The sequence below is a fragment of the Triticum aestivum genome, chromosome 5B (assembly GCF_018294505.1).
Source record: "Triticum aestivum cultivar Chinese Spring chromosome 5B, IWGSC CS RefSeq v2.1, whole genome shotgun sequence".
NCBI classification, from domain to species: Eukaryota; Viridiplantae; Streptophyta; class Magnoliopsida; order Poales; family Poaceae; genus Triticum; species Triticum aestivum.
This window is the reverse complement of record NC_057807.1, coordinates 296,017,267-296,025,957: the sequence shown is the minus strand read 5'-3', so window position 1 is coordinate 296,025,957 and position 8,691 is coordinate 296,017,267.

Here is an 8,691-nt window from a genome sequence, read left to right as displayed (position 1 = left end):
GTAGGATCATACTTCTCTTGTTGAGGAACAAACTTCGTCTTGGGGTATTGATCTTCTTCCCACTCAACTCCATTGGCATTGAACTTTTGTTCAAAACCAACACCTTGGTTCTTCTGGTGCCTTCCTTGCTTGCGTACAATTTCCTCGAATTGCTTACTCCCGGTAAGGCTCTTGTAAACACCTTTCTCTATAATTCCCTTCAATAAGCTATTTTCTTGCTCAAGTGTAACTTGGCTAAGAGGATCATTAGTGGAATCAAGAGAACTACTAGAAGCAACAACATTGGATTTAGCATGATTATTGTTACTACCAGAGGAAGAATCCTTCTTGTTCTTGTTACTAGACTTGACTTGAGCCATGTAAGTATATAAGAGTAAACGCTTGGCGATGTAAGAAGAACTTTTCTTACGAAGATCATCATTGATTGCCTTTAAGAACTCATGCTCTTGCTCAAGGTTGAGCTTTTCAAAGCGTAACTTCCCATGAGTCCTTAAAAGTTCTTGATGATCTTCTAAGATAGTTTCATGAGCTAACTTAAGAGTGTTTAGTTCTTTAGTTAGAAGCTCAATCTTCTCCTTATCATTGTCATTCGTTTTATCTTGATTAGCATGATTAATTGATGTTTCATCATAGTATTCATCACTAGAGTTGTCAACAAGTAAATCATCATCACCTAGTAAGTCATCTTCATCACTATTGAAATCAACATACTCGGGGTGTGATACCTTTGGGCCTTTAGCCATGAAGCATCTTCCAAGTCCTTCATTTGGTGAATCAAATATGTCGTAGGAGTTGGTTGACACAAGTGCTAGACCGGCAACACCTTCATATTGAGTATATTCTGAGTCAGAGTGATAGCTTCTCTCGGAGTGATTGTCGGAGTCGGAGCCGGATACCCATTCACCAACATGAGCTTGATGTCTTCGTTTTATGTAGCTCCTTGATGACTTATCCTTCCTTTCCGAATCCTTGCTTCTCCAGGATGTTCTTCGTTCATAACGATCATCTCTACTCCTCCTCTCTCTTGGTGGTGATTCTTCTCTTCTACTTCTCCTCTTTGGTAAGTCTTCTCTTCTTTTGTAGGGTGTCGTACACACATTGGAATATTGTCCGGGTCTTCCACAATTATAGCAATTACGCTCTCGACTAGAAGATCGTTTGTCATTGTAGGACCTTGACTTGGAGCTTCTCTCTTTGCTTCTACTCTTGTAGAATTTATTGAAGTTCTTCACCATTAGGCTCAATTCTTCATTGAAAGTTTGTTTCTCACTTGATGATGTGGGGGCTTCACATGAGGCTTTGTAAGCACCACTTGACTTGTTGTGAAGTTCCTCCTTATCCTTGAGTGACATCTCATGAGCAACAATTCTTCCAATGACTTCTGTTGGCTTGAGATTTTTGTAATTTGGCATAATTTGGATCAATGTGCACACGGTATCATATTTTCCGTCCAAAGCTCTTAGGATCTTCTTGATGATGAATTTGTCGGTCATCTCTTCACTTCCTAAGCCGACAATCTCATTTGTGATAAGAGCAAGCCTAGAGTACATTTCAGCGACACCTTCACCATCCTTCATTTTGAACTTGTCAAGCTGATTTTGAAGCACATCCAACTTGGATTCCTTGACGGAGTCGGTACCTTTGTGCATATCAATCAAAGTATCCCAAATTTCCTTTGCATTCTCAAGACGGCTGATTTTGTTGAATTCTTTGGGGCACAATCCGTTGAAGAGGATATCACAAGCTTGAGCATTGTATTGCAGCATCTTCAACTCTTCCGCGCTAGCTTCACGGTTCAGTTCTCTCCCATCAAAGAATTCACCTTGCAAGCCAATACACACAATAGCCCAAACGACGGGGTTATGTCCAAGAATATGCATTTTCATCTTATGCTTCCAACTAGCAAAATTTGTACCATCAAAGTAAGGACCTCTATGGTGGTAGTTTCCCTCGCTAGACGCCATACTCTCCTAGGTTGTGAAACCAAGGCTATGACCACCAAAAGCTATGGAAATCAAAGCAAATGAGACCAAAGCTCTGATACCACTTGTAGGATCGAAAGTATGTCTAGAGGGGGGTGATTAGACTACTTGACCAAATAAAAACTTATCCTTTTCCCAATTTTAGTCTTTGGCAGATTTTAGCTAACTTAGCACAAGTCAAGCAATCTTAACACAATTCAAGCAAGCATGCAAAGAGTATATGAGCAGCGGAAAGTAAAGCATGCAACTTGCAAGAACGTAAAGGGAAGGGTTTGGAGAATTCAAACGCAATTGGAGACACGGATGTTTTTGTCGTGGTTCCGATAGGTGGTGCTATCGCACATCCACATTGATGGAGACTTCAACCCACGAAGGGCAACGGTTGCGCGAGTCCACGGAGGGATCCACCCACAAAGGGTCCACGAAGAAGCAACCTTGTCTATCCCACCATGGCCATCGCCCATGAAGGACTTGCCTCACTAGTGGTAGATCTTCACAAAGTAGGCGATCTCCTTGCCCTGACAAACTCCTTGGTTCAACTCCACAATCTTGTCGGAGGCTCCCAAATGACACCTAGCCAATCTAGGAGACACCACTCTCCAAGAAGTAACAAATGGTGTGTTGATGATGAACTCCTTGCTCTTGTGCTTCAAATTATTGTCTCCCCAACACTCAACTCTCTCTCACAGGATTTGGATTTGGTGGAAAGAAGATTTGAGTGGAAAGGAACTTGGGGAAGGCTAGAGATCAAGATTCATATGGTAGGAATGGAATATCTAGGTCTCAACACAAGTGTAGGTGGTTCTCTCTCAGAAAATGTATGTTGGAAGTGTAGGTTCATTCTGATGGCTCTCTCCACGAATGAAGAGGAGGTGGAGGGGTATATATAGCCTCCACACAAAATCTAACCGTTACACATAACTTGCCAAACTCGGTGGGACCGAATTGAAGAACTCGGTCAGACCGGTTTAGCAAATCTAGTGACCGTTAGGATTTTCGGTGGGACCGACATACAACTCGGTAGGACCAATATGGTTAGGGTTAGGGCATAACATAATCTCGGTGAGACCGATTACACAAACTCGGTGGGACTGATTTTGGTAATAAGCTAACCAGAGAGTTGGTCAGGTAAACTCGGTGGGACCGGTTCGCTCATTTCGGTGAGACCAAAATGTTACGAAAAGGAAACAGAGAGTTTACATTGCAATCTCGGTGGGACCGATCGCTCATCTCGGTGGTACCAAAACGTTACGAAGGGAAACAGATAGATTACAATCCCATCTCGGTGAGACCAAGATCCCTATCGGTTAGACCGATTTGCCTAGGGTTTGTGGCAGTGGCTATGACATCTGAACTCGGTGGCGCCGGATAGAAAGAATCGGTGGGGCCGAGTTTGACTTTTGGTTTAGGCCATACGAGGATGTGAGATAGTAGTTGAAGGCTTTGGAGCATATCACTAAGCATTTTGAGCAAGTAAGCCATTAAGCAACACCTCATCCCTCCTTGATAGTATTGGCTTTTCCTATAGACTCAATGTGATCTTGGATCACTAAAATATAAAATGTAGAGTCTTGAGCTTTGAGCTTGAGCCAGTCATTTTGTCCGTAGTATTTTCAGGGGTCCACTTTTCTCATCCATGCCATGCCAATCATTGAGCTTTCCTGAAATATTTAACTTGAAGTAGCATTAGCTCAATGAGCTATATGTTGTTAGGAATTACCAAAACCACCTAGGGATAGTTGCACTTTCACCTTCTCGCCCTGCTGGAAACAGAGCTATACGACGTTGTAGAGCTTGTCCAGAGTGGGGGATATAAGCACGCGCCAGCCCCCGTGCCCTGCCGTGAGAATGCACCATCGAAGAACATGACCCAGCCATCTGGTGCCTCACTTCCTGGGGAGAGAGACCGATCTTCGCCCGCCTTGAGCCCTGGTGCCTCCGTCCATTCAGCCACGAAATCAGCAAGTGCGGCTCCCTTGATGACCCTGGTGGTGCTGAACTCCAACTGAAACGCCTGCAGCTCGATGTTCCATTTAGCGACCCTCCCAGTGGAGTTGGAGCTCCTAAGTACCCTTTCCAATGGGTAGGCCGTGACGACCTTGATGGGGTGACCTTGAAAGTAGTACCGCAGCTTACGCGAGGCCACCCAGAGCGCGAGTAAGAGCTTCTAAGGCATGGGGTACCATGCCCTTGCATCCCGCAACACCGTGCTTACGAAGTACACCAGATGCTCGACGAGGGTAGGTACGCTGACGTGGCCTGTGTCTTCTGGAGGTTGAGGCGCTTCCTGGGACGATGAAGCCCCCAGCGCCTGGTTGTTTGGTGCGGCCTCTTCAGCCCTGGTGGCGTCTTCCTGCTGAGCTTGGTCCTCCGCTGTCGTTGTCATGCTCCTTGCGAGGCTTTCCTTGTCTTGTGTCGCCCCGGCTGAGGCCATGGCTGGGCGGGACGCGGCCTTGGCCTGGTGTTCCTCCCGAACCGCCACCAGGGCTGCGCTGGCGGAGTAGGGAGTGATAGCAAGGTAGAGCACCAGGGACTCGAGAGGGCGCGGTGCCACCATCATGGGAGGGCTGGTCAGGTATTTCTTGAGGTCCTGAAATGCTTGGTCGGCCTCCTTTGTCCACTCAAACGACCCCTTCTTCTTCATCAGCTGGAAGAACGGTAAGTCGCGCTCCCCCAGCTTGGAGATGAAGCGTCCTAACGTAGTCACGTGCCCGGTGAGCTTCTGCATTTCTCTGAGGGTTTGTGGCGGGCTCATGTCTTCGATTGCCTTGACCTTCTCCGGGTTGGCTTCGATCCCCCTGTGGGACACGAGGAAGCCTAGTAGCTTGCTTGAAGGGACGCCGAACATGCATTTCTCCGGGTTGAGTCACAGGTCTACCTGGCGAAGTCTTGCGAAGGTCTCCTCCAGGTCCTGGATCAAGGTCCTTGCCTCCCGAGACTTCACCACAATGTCGTCGACGTAAGCCTCGGCGTTCTTCCCGAGTTTCCAGCCCAAGGCAATGTGCATCAGCCATTGGAAGGTTGCGCCCGTGTTGCGCAACCCAAACGGCATGCAAGTGTAGCAGTATACCCCACATGGGGTCAGGAAGGCTGTCTTCTCTATGTCTTCTACAGCCATCTTGATCTGGTGATAACCTGAAAACACATCCAGGAAACACAGCAGGTCGCACTCGGTGGTGGAGTCAACGATCTGGTCAATGCGGGGAAGCGGGAACGGATCTTGGGGGCAGACCTTGTTGAGGTTGGTGAAGTCGACGCACATGCGCTCCTTTTCCCCCTTTTTCGGCACGACAACGGGGTTTGCCAGCCATTCGGGGTAGCGAACCTCGGGAATAACACCTGCCGCCTCCAGCTTACAAGTTTCTTGGATGATGAAGGCCTGCTTCTCCGTGGACTACCGCCTTGCCTTCTACTTCACAGGGCGTACATTGGGGCACACATTCAGGTGATGCTCAATCACCTCCCTTGGGACCTCCACTAGCTGCTTGGGTTCCCACGCGAACACCTCCTTGTTTGCACACAAGAATTTCACCAGCGCTTTCTCTTGGTCAGGGTCGAGGTCGGCACCTATGGTGAAGGTGGCTCCCGAGGACCTGTCTTCCTCAACTGGCACCTGCTTGGTCTCCGCCTTATCCTGAGTGAACAACTACTTCTTCTTGGTTGGTGCAGCTTTCTTGGCCTTGGAGACATCTGTGTCTGTGGGTTGCACCACTGCGGTGGCCTTGAGGGCCAGCTTGAGTGCCATAAGAGCCCCCTTGGTATCTCCAGCTATGGTGAGGACACCGCTGCTCCCGGGCATCTTCATGAGGTTGTAGGCTGGATGGGTTGCTGCCATGAACTGAGCCAAGGCAGGGTACCCAAGGATGGCGTTATACGGGAGGCCGATGTGGGCAATGTCAAAGTCGACCAGCTCCGTGCGGTAGTTGTCGTGGGTGCCAAAGGTCACGGGAAGACGGACCTGCCCTAGGGAGCTGGAGGAACCGCCTCCGACACCCGAGAAGGGCTTGCTTTGTCGGAGTCGCTCCAGTGGTACATGAAGGAGGCTGAAGGCCTCGACCGAGAGCACGTTGAGGCCGGCACTTCCGTCAATGAGGGTATTGGTGATAGCCACCTGGCAGATGGTGGGCGTGCAGAGCATCAAGAGCGCACCCGAGCAGGCAGTGTTGACGGGGTGATCCTCCGAGTCGAAGGTCAGGTCGGCCTTGAGCGCCACCCAACTCGGGGTAGCTCCTTGCCATTCGAGGATGGCGCTGATCTGGCGAAAGAACGGCTTGGCGTGGCGGTCTGAGGGTGGCGCCTGCGAGCCGCCCAGGAGAGTTGCGACGACCGGGAGCGCCAGCGCCGCATAATGGGTGAGGAAGAGGTCGCGCAGTTCCTCCCAGGAGGCCATAGAAGACGCCGGCAGGTTGAGCAGCCAAGCGCGCGGGACGCTAGTGAGGGCCATGGGAAGCCAGTTAGCCATGACCTTGTCGTCGCCCCCGTCCTTGAGGACGGCCTCCTCGTATGCCAGCAGGGAAACCAGCGGGTCCACCGTGCCGTCGTAGCGCGGCGGCATCTCTGCACCTACCGTAAGGCGGGAGCCAAGGCTCGGAGCCCCCTGGCCCCAGCGCTGGCGCCGGCTGCCGGGGCCGAAAGCACGATGTTCGCCATGAGGGCGAAGCGCGGTGTTGGTGGAGTGCGGGTCGATGGAAGGAGAAGCTTCGGCGCACCCCTACCTGGCGCGCCAAATGTCGGATATCGGGTTCCGGCAAAACCCTTAAGGTTCGAACACTGGGGTGCGCACGAAGATTTCTCCATACTGAATCACGCCCTCAGCTTCGCCGCGATCCTTAAGCTAGATCGATGAACTCATAGCACAAGAGACACAAGATTTATACAGGTTCGGTCCACCGTTGTGGTGTAATACCCGACTCCTGTGTGGTGGTGGTGATTGCCTCTTGGGCTGATGATGAACAGTACATGGGAAGAACAGCCTCGTGGGGAGAGGTGTTCTTGAGCTGCTATGGTGTGTAGATGAACTGATGATCTCCCCCCTTCTACCATGGTGGCTAGCCCTATTTATAGAGGCCCTGGTCCTCTTCCCAAATATTGAGCGGGAAGGGATCCAACAACGGCCATTTTGAAATGGGACAGCTAGTACAAGCTATCCTAACTAAAGGTGGTCTTCGCCTATTAAAGGCGCTGGTGGTGACACTGTCTTGGGCTCCACGATGACCTCCGTCCTGCCGTCCTACTGGTCTTGGTCTTGCTGCACCGATATGGAAACCTTTGCCTGATGCCTCGGTACTCCGTGCCTGCACTTGCCCCCTTAGCACTAAAGAGGAAACGAGGACACTGCGCGGACTGGTGCCCACCTGGCGCCCTCCTGGTCTTGATCGTCATGGCTTGCATCATGGGAACCTCGCAAGGTACCCCTTGCCTTGATCTCTCCGCCTCCTCGCGAGCCTCCCTGGTGAGGCCACTCCTGAGGAGGCCTTGTGTCGTCTGCCCCGCGAGGCTTGGCCCCTCGCGAGGGTCTTGAGTGTTTGGTTGATGAAGACGGGCCGTACTGGGCCACTGGTGGAGCCACGCCGTGGGCCGCAGGCAGGCAAGTCTGGGGACCCCCGTTCCCAGAACGCCGACAACTTTCAACCTTTTCAGAGTTCATTTGAGGTTTGTAATAAAGCTTGGCCCAAATTGGACAATGTTTTACCATGACATATATGCGCCATGACGTGACACCATGCCAACTTTCATGACGTGACACCATGCCAACTTTCATGTATAATTTTTCTAGCCATTTTGGTGAACTGGAGCATGTATTTGAAGTTCAGATTTGAATTATGGAGATTAAATGCCTAGGAAACTCAATTAGTGTACAAAAAGGTCAAACGAAAGCCGTGTGCCTACCAAACCGTGGCCGATGCCTCCCACGAACGGAGTTGTGCGTTTTGATTGGCCAGAACCCAAACCCCACGGATCGTACGTCTGCATCGTTGGATGCTCCCAGATCAAACGGCAACCCTCAGCCCTTTCGACTGCACATGCAGTACATGGGTAAGCACTATGCGCATGTGTCGTCTAGCTCACGCTTCCTTCTCTTGTATGTTTTCTAAACAGTCTACCGTTTCCCACCATTCCTCTCATTGGTTTCCCGCCTCTTCTCCCATAGGTTCCCCGCTACCAGTGTTAGTGCTAATTGAAGGCTAGGCGGCGACACACCAGCCATCGCACACAGTTTCTAAAAGAACAAATGTGCGTGATAGGAGGGAGTAGGTCCCATAGGGTGACCAGCGTGAGCAAAATGGTGCAGGTACTGGCTTAACCGTGTGCGATGCAAGTGCGCTGTAAAATCTACACGACTGCGCAAGCGCGAGCAAATGGTGGAGGTACTGGTTTAACCATGTGCGATGCAAGTGCGCTGTGAAATCACAAATACTGCGCAAGCGCGAGCAAAATGGTGCAGGTACTGGCTTAACCTTCTGCGATGCAAGTGCGCTATGAAATCACCACGACTGTGCGATCTTGGCCACTCCCGCCCCGCATCAATTCCTTTTCCCAAATTTTAGTAGCCGCCATACTTCAACCATCGCCCACACTCCTCCAACACCGACCTTATAGTAAAATTGCAGTAGCCGAGGCATTTGAGCCGTCGCCCTCCCTCGTCCACCACCATCTCCGCCAACCATTACTAAAAAATTCAGTATTCACGGCGTATCCTCAAACACCA